The sequence below is a fragment of the Zootoca vivipara genome, chromosome 15 (assembly GCF_965207765.1).
Source record: "Zootoca vivipara chromosome 15, rZooViv2.hap1.1, whole genome shotgun sequence".
NCBI classification, from domain to species: Eukaryota; Metazoa; Chordata; class Lepidosauria; order Squamata; family Lacertidae; genus Zootoca; species Zootoca vivipara.
In genome coordinates this window covers 25509329-25526718 of record NC_142598.1, presented here as the reverse complement: position 1 = coordinate 25526718, position 17390 = coordinate 25509329, and positions in this window count along the sequence as shown.

Sequence of the window (17390 nt, the reverse complement as noted above, 5' to 3'; positions counted from 1 at the left end):
TTTCTTCTAGACAAATCCAATATTATGGCTGCCCTATCCTGCTGACTATATCTGGCAAGAACTATTGAGAGCCTTGTTTTCATAGAATCATAGAATCATAGAGTTGGAAGAGACCACAAGGGCCATCCAGTCCAACCCCCTGCCAAGCAGGAAACACCATCAAAGCATTCCTGACAGATGGCTGTCAAGCCTCTGCTTAAAGACCTCCAAAGAAGGAGACTCCACCACACTCCTTGGCAGCAAATTCCACTGCCGAACAGCTCTTACTGTCAGGAAGTTCTTCCTAATGTTTAGGTGGAATTTTCTTTCTTGTAGTTTGAATCCGTTGCTCCGTGTCCGCTTCTCTGGAGCAGCAGAAAACAACCTTTCTCCCTCCTCTATATGACATCCTTTTATATATTTGAACATGGTTATCATATCACCCCTTAACCTTCTCTTCTCCAGGCTAAACATACCCAGCTCCCTAAGCCGTTCCTCATAAGGCATCGTTTCCAGGCCTTTGACCATTTTGGTTGCCCTCTTCTGGACACGTTCCAGCTTATCAGTATCCTTCTTGAACTGTGGTGCCCAGAACTGGACACAGTACTCCAGGTGAGGTCTGAGTCATTTAAAAACTGAGGTCTGTACTCCAGTACTCCACAGTACTCACAGTACTCCAGGTGAGGTCTCAAGTCATTTAAAAACAGCACAACACAGAAGCATGCCAAAAAAAAGAAAAAAAGATGACTGCCATTCCATGACTGCTAGCAAGACCAGAAGCTGCTTGTTATTTTTATTTACAATATATTAACATACTAAAAGGTTCCACACTGAACAAAACGTTTCCCATGTATTCCAGAATACCATACAAATCCAACAATCATCACATGTGATACTCAGAAAATTAGAATATCGTCGAAAAGTGCATTTATTTGATTTGATGTTTAAATATACGGTACTAAATATACCAGTGTTTTGAATATTTAATAAAATATTTAAAGTTCTTCTGTTTACTGTTTAAAATACAGGTGAAACTTGGAAAATTAGAATATCGTCAAAAAGTGCATTTATTTCAGTAACGCAACTTAAAAGGTGAGACCAATATATGAGATAGATGCATGACATGCAAAGCAAGATATGTCAAACCTTTATTTGTTGTAATTGTAATTATTTGTCATTAGGTGGGTCAATTATAAATGGAATGTAATTAATGAAATGTAATAGTGATGTTTATTTTTGTATTATTGTAGCTAGGTAAAGGTAAAGGGACCCCTGACCATTAGGTCCAGTCGTGACCGACTCTGGGGTTGCGCGCTCATCTCGCATTATTGGCCGAGGGAGCCGGCATATAGCTTCCAGGTTATGTGGCCAGCATGACATAGCCGTTTCTGGTGAACCAGAGCAGCACATGGAAACGCCGTTTACCTTCCCGCTGTAGCGGTTCCTATTTATCTACTTGCATTTTGACGTGCTTTCGAACTGCTAGGTGGGCAGGAGCTGGGACCAAGCAACGGGAGCTCACCCCGTCACAGGGATTCGAACCGCCAACCTTCTGATCAGCAAGCCCTAGGCTCAGTGGTTTAACCACAGCGCCACCTGGGTCCCATTGTATTGTAGCTACTTTGTTTTATTACTGTGGAATTTCCAAAAGAAAGCATTTGTAAAAATTAAAAGAAATATAAAAAATAATAAGTTGCATTGCTGAAATAAATGCACTTTTCGGCGATATTCTAGTTTCCCGAGTTTCACCTGTATATTGTATCACACAAATATAATAAAAAGCATTCAAAAATATTAACGAATATATAATAAATATATTCCAGGCATAGAAGGAAGAAAAAAATAATCACTAGCAAATTTGGAGGGATATCATCACTAACTTTTTATTGTTTTACAAAAAAAACCCTCAAAAAATAGAATCTGATTCTTAACAAATTGACATTCATATATTGACTTTTTCCCATATCACAACTATAGTGCATTAACTTCTTTATTATAGCAACATCTCAACTCCTATAAAACTAGTCAGAGACCTGACTAGAAGTTTCTGAACATGCTTTGGGTAGATCCGATGGAGGTTTGCCCATTCATCAAAGAAAACTGTCGATACAAACAGCAGATACAATTGCCCCTTCTTCCTTTTCCTAGGTGGGTAGCAAAGATCTTCTCTCATTTGTATGCACATAGTATTAATGAACCAGTAGAGACCTTCTCAACTGTCTCACATGACATTGAGTCATCTCTTCCATTTTGAAAGATAAAAAAATAAAAAAATCTTTGCTATGCCTCCAAAACTTCAACCTTGTCTGTTTCTTCAAACACAGTTACTTCTCCTGTACTCCCAAAGCCTTAGATCAATTCTTTTCAAAGGAGAAACATATTAATAGCATGCATCCTGAATACTCCCTCTAGGATGCTCTTAAGTCTTACTCTGTTTTGAATCTTTGCAGAGCCTTAAGAAAATCTCATTTCCATCAAGTGATGGGAATATCATTTTCCCCCTGCTCATTTCTTTAGAGACACAGCTAGTCAGTGTATGAGAGCACTTTGGGGTTCTAAAATAGCATTGTGATGTAGCTAAGAATTAATTCAAACAGGAACAGTGCAAATATTTTACTTATCCCATTAATGTTAAAAACCAGTGCTGAAAATGTAATAGCATCAGAAGAGAGGAAGTCGTTCTGACATTCCAAAACCACCAAAATAATATTGAGAAAGGCATGGTTTAGTTAACAAGTACAAGACAACAGGCTAGGATAAACATAATGCATCACTCATTCTACATACCCAATGCAGGTCTTTGAACTTCTGTTTCTTGCTGTCTCTGCCCCCACCTCCTGGCAGGATGCTGTTGGAACTGAGATGGGTTGAACAAAAGAACATAGGTTGGTAGGTAGATATTTGCATCAGCCACCAGCCATTGCAATTTATGTACGGCATGCAAACATGTAAAAACACAAGCGAGGAGATAAAATTGCCAACTAAAATTTAAAAGAAAACAAATTTTAAAATATACAAATCCAATGAGCACCAAGAAAGCCCAATCAAATGAACACTAAGACATTACAGATTTTTGCTTCAATCATAGAATTGTAGAGTTGGAAGGAACCCGAAGGATCGCCTAGTCCAGCCCTCTGCAATGCAGGAATATACAGCTGTCCCATACGGGGATTGAACCTGCAAACTTGGCATTATCAGCACCATGCTCTACCCAAGTGAGGTATCCAGGCTGCCAACAGGTTTTCTTATTCTATAAGGAGGAAGATCACATTAAAAGAAATCACACAAAAACAGTGGGTGAAACGGGATTGCTGGAAAATTTAGCTATTTAGAGATATCTCTGTAAGGAGACCAATGTTTCACCATGGACATTTTGGGATGCAGTTGCGTTAAAATGACCCACAAAGACTGCTGAAAGCAGCACGTTCAGTATTACACTTCAGAAAGCTCTTCTATATTTTAAAGTGGTTAGATCCTATAGATAAGGTGCCATTGCATCAGGAGGGATGAGATGGAAAACAGTCATACAAGGGACATCATTTTCTTGCAGCGGACAGATTGTTCTGTTGTTCGATATCAAATAGGTATTGCCTCAATAGATCTTTTGCTTTGCTGAGACCTGGGCTTAGTAGCTGTTGTGTTGAAAAGCCACAAAAACACAAAAGCTTCAAATTAATGACTTCCATCCAACTACTCTTGTTCGAGCTGAACAGAACTAAGGGAAGGCAGTCAGAGGGGGCTAAAATTCATGGCGCATCCTGGTGCAGAGAAAAAATGTCTTAGGAATTTAGAGTGCAGAGCTTCCAAAATACTTCCATTGGTGTTAGCCCCAATTTGAATTGCATAGAAGAATTGAGCTAAGGGTTTAGCCTTAAAAATGTCAAAACGGCAGGTATAAACTTATGACCTTCAGTTCACGGGGACAGCACAGGATCAAAATCTTGATGTTCTGCATATATTTTTCTACCACTTATTCCTATTGAGCTAACCACACTTCAGATCCTTGGAAAGTGTTTCCAACTATTTGAAGACGTGGCGCTGTGGGTTAAACCACAGAGTCTAGGGCTTGCTGATCAGAAGGCCGGTGGTTCGAATCTCTGCAACGGGGTGAGCTCCCGATGCTCGGTCCCAGCTCCTGCCCACCTAGCAGTTCGAAAGCACATCAAAGTGCAAGTAGATAAATAGGGACCGCTCCAGCGGGAAGGTAAAAGGCGTTTCCGTGCGCTGCTCTGGTTCGCCAGAAGCAGCTTTGTCATGCTGACCACATGACCCGGAAGCTGTCTGCGGACAAACGCCAGCTCCCTCGGCCTATAGAGCGAGATGAGCGCCGCAACCCCAGAGTCGGACACGACTGGCCCCTTTACCTTTACCTTACTTGTTCAATTAGCTGTTTAAATGGGCATCATTTGGAGGAGTGCAACCTGTGTTATTTAGAGAAAAGCATTACTTGGTTTTACAGTAATTTTACTAAAATGACTTCAGCAATCTTCTCAGAACCCTTTTTTTCTGGGAGCACAGTCTGCATATAGTAAAACATAAATAGCTTTTGTGGACGGTTTAGGGGCTAGCTTAGCAGCTAAAAGATGCCATGCCGGCTCAGATATTTAAAGTTAAATTGAAATATGAAAATTTACTTTATAATGTGTATTTTTAACTGCTTTTTATATTTATATTTCAAAATGGTTTTAAACCAGATTGTTTTTGGCGTTTGACCTTTATCAATAATTTTAATGTATTTTTATTTTATGTAGACTTTCATTGCAGCCTTTTAGCCTCATTTTCCCCAGAGGCTCATGGGAAGAACTGAATCAAACTCTACCTTCAGATCAATGAATACTGCATATGAAACACCTCCAGTTTTTCTCTTCTTTGTTTGTCAATCAAACAATTTTGAACCAAACAATGACCCATAGTAGGTATGTCCTGTCTAAATGCAGCGTGTTCATCTATGACTCAGTTGGTTAGAGCGTGGCGCTAGTAACGCCAGGGTTGCAGGTTCAAACCCTGTAGTATTATTATTATTATTATTATTATTAAAGATTTTCTTGATTTACAAAAATATGTGCAATGTCTCTCGTAACATTTTTACAAATCAGTTTCATTTGTTGAGACATTGGGAAGAAAAGGGGGAAAGAGGTAGATTGGGGAAAGGTGGGTGGCGGTGGGGTCAGGTGACAATGTTTCTACAGTGGTGCCTTGACTTATGAATTCAATCCGTTCCAAAGGCACCTTCGTAGGTCGAAAAATTCGTAAGTCGAAAAGCTCCATTGGAAACGCGATTTCCCATAGGAATGCATTGGAAACGGAAAAATTCGTAAGTCGAAGCAACCCCATCTAAAAATTCGTTAAGTCGAAATAACCCTATCTAAAACCGCCACGGTTTCTGTTCAGATGTTGAGAAATCCGTAAGCGTTTGGCCATTTGCCCCACTCGTAAGTCGAAAAATTCAGTTGTCGAGTCGTTCGTAAGTCGAGGTACCACTTAATATATGTGGATTTTTTGTTAGTGTCGCTTGTGTAGGTTCTCTGCTGTTTGCTTGTGTTCCTTTGGTGGTGAGAGATGTTGGGGTTGGCCTTGGATATGGTTGTTCATTTGTGGTTGGCTGTGGTGGTCTTTGTTTTGGTTAGCCATGTTTATTTGTATGCTGTTGGTGGATTTTTGTCATTGTCTTGTTGGGCTGTGTATGTGATAAAGGGGAGCCATACCGGGGTGAAGCCGTCTTCTTCTATTTGTCCCCGTGTCAGTTTCAGCTTATTGGTTAAATTTTCTAGTAAGGCTGTTTCCCATACTATTTGGGAAAGCTGCATATTCCTGCATTGCAGATGGTTGCACGCGGTCATCCTCAGAGGCCCTTCCAACTTCACAATTCTATGAATTATTTCTATGAATCCGTTGCAATGGTTTCCTCTTTCAACCAGACAGTTACTTTATTATGAAGGTGCTTTGCATGAAGCTTGCTGATTTGACATAGCAAACTAACATGGGCAATAATTTGCTGGACCAGCTTTAAAAGCTTTTTTAAATATAAGGGGAATTGCTCTAAGCCTTGAGTACTACACCTGTTGATTCAATCTAAGCAAATACAAAAGTTAGCAGAGAAGCCCATCGTTCCAAAATTTCTGAAGATATGGAATCTATATAGAGACATTGCTCTAAGCCTCAGGTACTATAACTGTTGAATCAATATAATTCTATCAGAATATTCAGTTAGAGATACTGGAGGCTACCAGGCAAAACTTCTGGAACATTTTATGTTTGGTTAACCTTAACATTGACCTTAGAGAATAATGATTGATAAACTGTATATTTATTCCTTAGGGTCAACCACACACAACAGAGCCATGCAAGCACCTTTCCATAACCTTGTTGTTGTGTGCCAAAAGAGGCTTTTAATATAATTTGTCAGGTTCCCCCCCCCCCCGGCTTGCCATATTTTTGTCCTTGGCAAGAACTTTGTACAGTCATACCTTGGTTTAAGTACGCTTCGGTTTGAGTATTTTCGCGGACCCGTCTGGAACAGAATAATCCACTTTCCATTACTTTCAATGGGATAGTTCACTTCAGGCTAAGTACGCTTCAGGTTAAGTACAGATTTCCGGAACCAATTGTGTACTTAAACCGAGGTACCACTGTACTGTATTCACCTGTAGGCAACGTACTCATTTAGCAAAAGAAAACACCCAAACCCAAATTGGTGTTCCTATATTTCCCCCTCAATTTACTTTTGGCGCATTTACCTTCTCTATCAAAACCAACCAATTGTTATAGAAGTCCTTCTGAAGTCTGGGTTCCTTACTTTTGTTTTTAGATAAGCTTGTAACATATTTATTTAGCTGAAAAAATAGAAGAAGTAGGTTGTATTCAACCAAGTTCTATCCAAAGAGCCTAAGTTAGTCATGGCCGTTCATTTCAATGGATCTATTCTAAGTATAGCTAACATTGTACACAACCCAGTGGGTGGAAGAGAACAGAGTCACATGGTCAGGCAGAAGGAACCATAGTTTGTTTTCCTTCACTCCGTAACAGTTGTCTGCTGCTGGGTGGAGTCCACAAGAGGAAGAGCTACGTCTTCTTCTTCTTTGGCAATCACTCATAGCCAAGTGTCTTCCATAAACATGGTTTTAACAGTGGGTCCATAAGTGACTGTGGTGGCCAATTCTGGATCCACACGTCCTTCCACAGTGTGGACATAGGTTTCTGGGCAGGAGTTGATCATGGTGAGGGTTTGCCAAAAGTGCCTTCCTCTTAGCTTGTTTCTTGGCTTTGCCCTGAGTTTGTGCTTCTTCAAAGTCCATGACACTTTTGATGAAGGCTGTTCTCCAATTGGAGCACTCGCAGGCCAGGGTTTCCCAGTTGTCAGTGTTTATACTACTTTTTTTAAAAAAAAGATTTGCCTTCAGAGAGTCTTTAAACCTCTTTTGTTGACCACTGGCATTACACTTTCCATTTTTAAGTTTGGTGGCTGGCCAGGCAGGTCAATGGACAGAGGCTCATTCTCTCTCCCTCAGCGGAGGAAGCATTGGCTATACAACCTATTAAGTTTTCCCTGCTTAATGGCTCAGGATTCCCATGACCAAGCAGAAAACCACATCCCACTCATGCAGGCCAACTGCAGATGTGCTCAATGTGCTCCTGATCCCTTAAATTGATGCCACCCGTTTATATGTTGCTTCTGTTTTCATAAAATGCTGGCAGTTAATTGACAAGCCACTTTCAAGAATATCTTTGGGATTCGGATGACAGCAAAGCAAACAGGAAGGGGCAAATGGAAATAACATAATTGACACCTTTCTTTGTAGGTAAAAAGAAAAGAAAAGAAAGTGCCCCTTCCTGCCCTCTGCACCAATGTCTTGGAGAAAGGGTTGAAACAAAATAAAAAATTCCTTCCAGTAGCACCTTAGAGAGCAAATAAGTTTGTCATAGGTATGAGCTTTCATGTGCATGCACACTTCTTCAGAAAGGGTTGTTTAGCTTTTTCCTTCTGAGGGGAATGTGCCTTAGGCAAGGTTTAAAATTAAATTCTTTTCTTTCTTTCTTTCTTTCTTTCTTTCTTTCTTTCTTTCTTTCTTTCTTTCTTTCTTTCTTCTAGAGCCTTCATTCCACTGGGGGGTGTCCTGATGGAAAGGAAGGGATGCAAAAGTTTGCTAAAGTGAGCAATCTTGGGAAGCCCAATACTGGCAAGTCAAATCTCCAACTGCCCCATTAGCTAAGTAGTTTCTACCGAAGCATTAGTGAGATGAAGAACTCTACCATCAGCTTGAGGTGGTGTTCATGAGCCAAGGCTGTCAAAAGGTTTCCCCTCTAAGCATTTGAAGAGATTGCTTGGGATGTTGCTTATTTCAGCAAATTCTCCTTGAAGGGTGGGGGCAGGAGGAGAGCAACATAACTGGAAAACAAGGAAGAGGGGAACTCATGTCATTAGCTCTGTGCAGGAGGAGGCTTATCTTAAAACCTCGCCTGAGGTTAGATACTCACAGACCTTTCTCCCGGTGACAGGAGATGTCTCCTGTCATTCTTTTTTTCGCCTCAGTTTGGGTCAACTTTACCTCATCCACCGAGCTCCATTTGAGCATGCCAGGCTTATTATTTAGTGCTTAAAACTGTCTTTGTTCTTTTACGGTGTCCACAGAGAAGAAGCAACAGTCTTTGCCAGGTTATATTTTCATGCATCAACAAGCTTTCTGGATGGCTATTATTTTCTTCACTCTGAACACATTTTTCAAATTATAGCTGTTACAATTCCTCCACGTTAATAGAGACAGCATAGGAGGCCTGCCCTGCTTCTCTGTCGGCGTGTTACGAGCAAAGAAAAGCAAGCAAAGAGAACTAAATATCCAGATCTTGAAACAGATAAGACAACCCAGAGCATCTTCTCAATACAGTTTTGCGGTTCTTTGAGTGTCAATGGACTTGCTCCAGATTTACACGACTCTTAACTGCCAGCAGGATTTGGGCCTCAGAACTCCATTATTAGAAACAGGACCAGCCAAATTCCTCCCTTCCCCCACAGTTTGTTCTGATATTTGCAAGTAGAAAACTCTCTTCTTCGTTCAAGAGAATGGAATTGCCTTGTTCAACTGACTGGTAGCATGCCAGCTTTTCCCCTTATCAAAACAACAGGATTGGTAGAAATGTCTATTTTCATTTTTAAGACATCTTCATTTTAAGATGTCCTTGCCAAGAGCTTCAGGCACAACTGCCTTCCCATTGACTCTTAAATGCTCTGGGTGCCTCCAGACCAGGCATCCCCAAACTGCGGCCCTCCAGATGTTTTGGCCTACAACTCCCATGATTCCTAGCTAGCAGGACCAGTGGTTGGGGAAGATGGGAATTGTAGTCCAAAACATCTGGAGGGCCGAAGTTTGGGGGTGCCTGCTCCAGACTGTCAGGATTTTGTAAGACGGATTCAATGGAAATTAAAGATTGCACAACAAAAGTGGATTAATCCACTTTATAAGAGAAACAGACTTTTTGCAGTTAGGAAAGTAACAGGGCAATACTTTAAGAAACGTGGAATAAATGAATAAATAACAGGAAGATGTATAAAAACTTCCCAAACTCAGTATGAGTGCTTATTGTCTTATAACTGCATTAATGACAAACCAGGATCAATGCTCAAAAAAAGACTAGATATAATCTCCACACGTGTTGAGCAAGTATATCAGGATGAATTGTTCTAGTTACAGGTAGGTAGCCGTGTTGGTCTGAGTCGAAGTAAAATAAAAAATTCCTTCAGTAGCACCTTAAAGACCAACTAAGTTTATATTTTGGTATGAGCTTTCGTGTGCATGCACACTTCTTCAGATACACTGAAGATACACTGTGTATCTGAAGAAGTGTGCATGCACACGAAAGCTCATACCAAAATATAAACTTAGTTGGTCTTTAAGGTGCTACTGAAGGAATTTTTTTAGGATGAATTGTGAATAAATAAGTTGTCCGATGGAGCTCTTCTTTCACTTCCAGATGTTACCCAGTTTTTTACCAGCCCAACAAAGTGTTGCCTGGAAACAATTTAATAATTTGTATCACGTAGTAAATTCTGGCAAAATGGCAACCAGGTTCCTGGGATTCTTCTGGGCTCAAGAAATGATCTGGGAGCACCTGAAAGCTATAGCTCTGTTGAAGCTAAGCAGGTGTGATAAGTGCCCAGAGGGCAGACCATTGTAAGGAGCTCTGAGCTTGGCAGCAAAAGGCAGGGTATAAGTGTGATGAATTTGACTTTTAACCAAGGAACCAGCAAAGATTAGAGGACTGGCTGTATGGAGCGTGTTCACAAAACAATTTCGTTTTTTAAGTTCCCTATGGGAGAGCCAAGTATGTTGCCACATATTATCAAAAGAAGCTTTCCAGCGATCACAAAATTGTTCAAAACCAACAATTCCATTCCTAAATACGTTTTTCCTCCTTCTTCAGTAACAAACTAAAATTAGTCTCTGATCAAATTAATTCATCATATAAAATATTCTACAGTATACACAGCACCTGGTCATGTTAGTAGGCTCAACGGGATACACTTCTGAGTAGAAGATGTATAGGACTGCACTGTTCTGTCTTCTTAAAAAATACTTTGAACTGAAGTTGAAAGTAGGAATGAACGAATCTGTCAATTTCAGTTTTATCCATTTCTCATTTTCCAGCATTAATTTCATACATTACTGTTTATACCCTACATCTTCCTCCTAAGGAGATCTGGGTGGCAAGATCTCTACATTTTGATTTGAAAATCCATCAGCATTTTAGTGTGAATTTCTCCTAATATATGCATTTTTATATGCATTTTTAACTAATATACACATTTTATATGTAATTTTTAATATACACATTTTAAGTTATATCCCAATACAGTGCATTTCCCTACATTATTTTCTCTTAATATATGCATATTTTACACTAGTACATGCAGTTTTGAACGTGTTATTTGGCCGGAGAACTGCATTGCAAAATTCAGAGAAGTGTGAATTGTTAAGGCAGCATTTCAGTTTGCAGATCATTTCGCAACGTGCCGATCAGGTAAGTTTGGCTTTACATGTAAACTGAATTGAATTCCTTCTCCATCCTTAGCTGAAGGTATTTTGTTTCAGTATTTGAGAATCACCATGAAGTTCTTTATCATTTCCTACCTGCCAACGAACTCTCATAAACAGGGATACCGTAGGAAATATATGTCCCTTGAGGTGTTGTTGGACCACAGCTTCCATTTATCCTTGACTGCTGGCTATACTAGCTAAACACTGGAGCCCCACACCTGGATGGCCACACGCTCCCTATACCTGCCTTACAAGGGGTCCTTTTGGTAACATGCACAATTTAAAAAATAATTATTATTGGTTTTGCCTATTCCCATCCCTCCTCTTCAGTTAAAGAGATGGCAAAACAATCTCAATGCATTTGTGTCAGGAGGTTAAAAAGTCTAGGATTAGCAACAAACCTCTCTACAGAGATAGAACAAAAGGAGGGGTGGGAATGCCTAATTCAATGTTAAAGGTAAAGGTAAAGGGACCCCTGACCATTAGGTCCAGTCGTGACCGACTCTGGGGTTGCGCGCTCATCTCGCATTATTGGCCGAGGGAGCCGGCGTATAGCCTCCAGGTCATGTGGCCAGCATGACAAAGCTGCTTCTGGCAAACCAGAGCAGCACATGGAAATGCCATTTACCTTCCCGCTGTAGTGGTTCCTATTTATTTACTTGCATTTTGACGTGCTTTCGAACTGCTAGGTTGGCAGGAGCTGGAACCAAGCAATGGGAGCTCACCCCATCACAGGGATTCGAACCGCCGACCTTCTGATCAGCAAGCCCTAGGCTCAGTGGTTTAACCCACAGCGCCACCTGGGTCCCCAATTCAATGTCATACGTGCACAATTAAAAGAATGGTAAATAACAAAAACAGTGTTTGTTTTCCCGTAGTTATTTCTTTGCCTTCAGGGCTCCTAACATTCAGGGTCACTTCCATGATCAATCAGCTGCATTTTTTGACCATTTATCACACACGAGCTGAATCTCTTTATTGCAGAATTTCACCCTCCATTCAGATTTTGAATGATTTTGTGTGACCTTTCGTAGTTTTGAAAATTTCATTTATCCCAAGATGTACAAAGCCTTGAAGGCGCAATCGACAACAAATGCCAAGTGTCTTAAAAACTACCAGGGAATGTTAGTTAAGTTAGCCAACTTCAATGCTCCATACGGCGGGAATTTTCGGACTACAGACTGGGCACACACTGTATGTTTAAGGCACATTCAAAGAACATTCTTTCCCTCAAAGAATTCTGGGCACTGTAGTTAGTTAAGGGTTGCTGGGAATTGTGACTCTGTGAGGGGTAAACTGCAGTACTCAGAATTCTTTGAGAAAAAAAAAAGAATGTTCTTTGAGTGTGCTTTAGTATGTACAAAGCCCAAGGTAAAGAAGAAGAAGAAAAATTTCCCATTGTACTTCTGAGCTACACAGCAGCAAATAGCCACTAAGCAAAATGGCCTTTGTTTCCCACTGCAGGATATAAATACATAAATATAATCATGAAGTGGAACATGAAAAAAAAGTAATTTCTACTGTGTGTGTATTATGATTAGGTCTGTCGGCGTCCACCGATGTTTTCTCTTTGATTACTTATGTTCCTTCAGACTAATTAGAAATAATGCACATATTACTAAATGCTCAATACTGTTAAAGTTAAAGATAACTTAGGTCATATTTGTTTAACAGTCATTCCCTTTCCCAGTGGGATAAAGGGACTAAATGGATATATAATCACTGTATCTTTACAAGTGTATTTTTTTTTACTTTGACCAATAGGTTTTTTAAAGACCTATTAATAACATTGTTGTGACATTCCTATATCAGATTTGGAAAGTTTAATGTATTTTTTTAATTAAAAAATGCACTGGGTTTTGTTTTGTTATGTTACTTAAGCACCTAACTGTATAATTTGTAATAGTCAGGAACATTTAGACATCTATTTCGACATATGGACTACTTACATTAACCTTGCCGACAAAGGTCCGTATAGCTATGGTTTTCCCAGTAGTGATGTATGGAAGTGAGAGCTGGACCATAAAGAAGGCTGACAGCCGAAGAATTGATGCTTTTGAATTATGGTGCTGGAGGACACTCTTGGGAGTCCCATGGACTGCAAGAAGATCAAACCTATCCATTCTGAAGGAAATCAGCCCTGAGTGCTCACTGGAAGGACAGATCCTGAAGCTGAGGCTCCAATACTTTGGCCACCTCATGAGAAGAGAAGACTCCCTGGGAAAGACCCTGATGTTGGGAAAGATGGAGGGCACAAGGAGAAGGGGGCGACAGAGGACGAGATGGTTGGACAGTGTTCTCGAAGCTACAAACATGAATCTGACCAAACTGCAGGAGGCAATAGAAGACAGGAGTGCCTGGCGTGCTCTGGTCCATGGGGTCACAAAGAGTCAGACGCAACTAAACAATGAAACAACAAGTCAGGATTCGTTGATTATTTTTATTGTCAATGAGATCTGGTGATGCTTTCTTTTTTCTTTTCTTTTTGTTATATTTCCAACATTAAAATATGTTTTTAAAACAATTGAAAATCTGAAAATACAAAATAGAGCACCTTTCCTCTTTCTTTGGGCTTCAAGTCAGTTTCCAGTAACAGTAAAAAGACTCACCCTATCATATTTTGCCTAGAAGAATTCATAGAATCGTAGAGTTGGAAGGGACCCTGAGGATCATCTAAATCATCCCCTTGCAAGGCAGGAATATACAGCTGCCCCATACAGGGATCGAACCTGCAACCTTGGTGTTATCAGCACCACACTCTAACCAACTGAGCTATTTGTGGGAGTGGGCGAATGCTCACAGAGTTCAAGCTCTTTCCTGGGTCATTATAGTCAGTTTTTCTGACTCCAGCACAGCTTCTAATGAGGGCCATGTGTAACTCTGTGTAGTCAGAAGAAAGGGCTCCTATCGTTCTTTGGCTGCTGTTTCACCCCAACGTTCAAGCCTAGGTGGTTTATTTTTCGACAGGCAGCAATGCACAATCAACACAACTAAGCCTTATATTAGAAATTCAAGGCTCTTAGTAAAAGTAAGCCAAGCACTACTATAAAAAATGACAGGCTCCAAGGCCTTGTTTCGTCCAACTTGAGACCCTGAAGTGGTGGGTGGGGGGCACTCTAAAACTAACCTCCACCCGACACTGTGCATTCCATTTCCACAGACCCCTTGCACATTTCCCAAAGCTTTCAAACGTAGGTTTAATTTAATTTAAAGTTCCTAGACAATGAAGCTTTCCGACTGCGGCTGGGGCAAACGGCTCCTATAGACTTCGCTGTGGTTCCTTCTGCCAGGTTGCGTCTATTTGTTGCAAAGGTTCTCGTCTCGTCGCCAAGCGCTGAGTGAGATCAAAGGGGCTAAGAGATGTCAGCAGGCGAGGCGTCTTGCTTAAAGCTGCCGGCATCGTTACCTTTACAAACTAAAGCAAAATGTTGAATACGGCATATGCCAAAGGACTCCGGAGTACAATGTTCAGCAGTGCTGGAATTTCACCCTCGGGCTCATCGGACGCAAAGGATTGTGAACTGCAGCCAGTCAGTTCTCAGGCAGGAATCCAGTCTGGAGACAGATGTAGCATTTAAACAGCAGTCGCAGTGGGCTTGTCACCCAGACTGTGAGCCCAGTTCACACCTAGCATCGCGGTGTTAATTATGAATATAATGTTGAGAGAGATGAGAGTGTTAAAGCAGCCCCCAGCCTTCCCCTTCTCCTTCCCGGTTGGGAAGGCTAACTAAAATTTGATTTCTTTATCTTTTAAGATGAACTTAGGAGGTATTCACCTTAGAAACCCCCATCAGTGCAAGCTTCCGCTTGGGCGATGGGGCTCCCTATTCTCCTCCCCCTGAAATTGGGGTGGCTCTGGGGTGTCTCAGAGTACCCCTAGAACAGCATGCAGAGGAGGGGGTAATCATTCTGTCAGGCAAATGGATAGTGTTACAAAAGTTGGGTGTCTCCCCCTCTCTGTGCTAAGTGGTAGCAAGAGTCTGGGGGGCAGGCAGTTCCAGGCACTCACCCAGGGTCAATGTTCCTTTGGAGAATTGAGACACAGCAGAGACAGTCATAGCTTTAAGAAATGTTGTTTATTTCTTCAGTCTACAGGGGGTGGGGCACCCAGATCCTACAGCATGCTCATTTCAAGAGGGGCTTGTACCCCACAGCATTGCAGCCCTAGAGTCAGAGTCATCTCTCCCAGACAGACTTCAGCCAGCCTGCCCAAGATGGATCTCAGTCTCCATTCTTTCTTCTTCTTCTTCTTCTTCTTCTTCTTCTTCTTCTTCTTCTTCTTCTTCTTCTTCTTCTTCTTCTTCTTCTTCTTCCCAGCACCCTTTGCTCAAAGACTCCCTTTTCCTGTCACCTCAAGCACATGCCCCATCACTTTGGCAACACCCCAGGCCAAAGGATTTCTCTTGGATAGCCCACCTTTGGTCATGTTAAGAGATTTGCTCTTCATTCACTAGGCCGGCAGCCCAGGAATCCCTTGTCTGACACAGTTCTACAGCTTGTACTTTCATCCATATTCCAATTAATCAAAATCCTATCACTTATTAATGTCTAGGGTTTATATGTATGTACATTCAGCTGGCATCTTCTTAAAAAAAATTCTGAGCATGTTCTATTCAGATGCAATGGATTAATTGTGCACAGTTCCTTTAAATCAGGGGTGTCCAAAGATTGAAGTTGTTGACCGTCTTTTAGGATTTTACCCCAGGAAATAAACCACTGCAGCAAGTATGAGCATAACCTTCACAAGGTACTTTATAATTATAGCATTGGCTGGATCTAGACACATCAAAAAAAGCAATTCAGGAAAACGCTTTGTCAACTTCATAGTGGGAAATCACTTTGGTGAAAGATGGGACTCCACAGTGCCATCTGGTGTCACAGAGTTATAATGCATATAAAACACTTTTTCTTTACTAATGTAGCTGAGTCCATTAAATCATTTCTGCAAGGGACACAAATTACTTGCATAAGAATCGCTGGTGTAAAGAGACGACATCCCCCATGTCTGTTTTTAATCAAATATTTTCCTTCTTGATCTTCTAATATTTTCCCAGGCTTTCTGCATTGCAGGGGGTTAGACTAGATGATCCACAGGGTCCCTTCCAACTCTTGAAATTTTATGATTCTACCAAACTCTTGAGTCGTTTTTTCCATTAAAACTGTTGCTTGGTGAGATAATGGTAAACCCAGCATCAGCATTGCATTACAATGGTGCATCATTGTAATGAATTACATGAATTGTCATAATTCCAAAGGCAGGGGACAATCTTAGTTGTGGCAATGTGAAAATCGGGGGGGGGGATTTCTGTGAATAAGCACCCCCCTAGATCAAAACAACTACTCAGAAGTTCCCTTGTGCCGGAGATTTGCCGCTTTCAGCCTTACCATCTTCCAAAAGCTTTCCAGAAGTATATTGACAAGCTGGACCGTGTCCAGAGGAGGGCAACCAAAATGGTCAAAGGCCTGGAAACAATGCCTTATGAGGTACAATTTAGGGAGCTGGGCATGTTTAGCCTGGAGAAGAGAAGGTTAAGGGGTGATATGATAGCCATGTTCAAATATATAAAAGGATGTCATATAGAAGAGGGTGAAAGGTTGTTTTCTGCTGCTCCAGAGAAGCGGACACCGAGCAATGGATTCAAGCTACAAGAAAGAAGATTCCACCTAAACATTAGGAAGAACTTCCTGACAGTAAGAGCTGTTCGACCATGGAATTTGCTGCCAAGGAGTGTGGTGGAGTCTCCTTCTTTGGAGGTCTTGTCAAACGGAGGCTTGACAGCCATCTGTCAGGAATGCTTTGATGGTGTTTCCTGCTTGGCAGGGGGTTGGACTGGATGGCACTTGTGGTCTCTTCCAACTCTATGATTCTATGATATATAATTAGGGGAAATTCCTTAGGAGAAACATGTGCATTGAAAATTCACACTAAAATGTTGGCGAATTTTCTTGAAGCCTTTTCCCAAAAAGTGATGCTGAAGTATGGAGAACCAATCTTAATACTGGAAAAATTAGAAATTGAGATGAATCAAAACTGACATAGGATGGCCCTTGTGGTCTCTTCCAACTCTGTGATTCTATGATTCTATGAAATGCATTTGGTCTTCACTTGCTTCTAGGAGACAGGCTTAATCCAATACAAGGAATTACTATTGAGCACTAACATTTTATCCACCTTCACATGTTCCCTGAGAGCCAGTGCAAGGATGTGGAATTCATCCCGGGGACTGCATTTGCTTCTGGCGAACCTTCTGGAGGCCAGAGGCAAATGTGAGAACTGAGCAATGACTATAAAGTTTATCTTTGCACAGTAGGCTCATTTCTACATCTCCACTCCTTTAGGGAGTTGTGGTTTTGTTTTGTTTTAAACTTTTTAGAATAAAA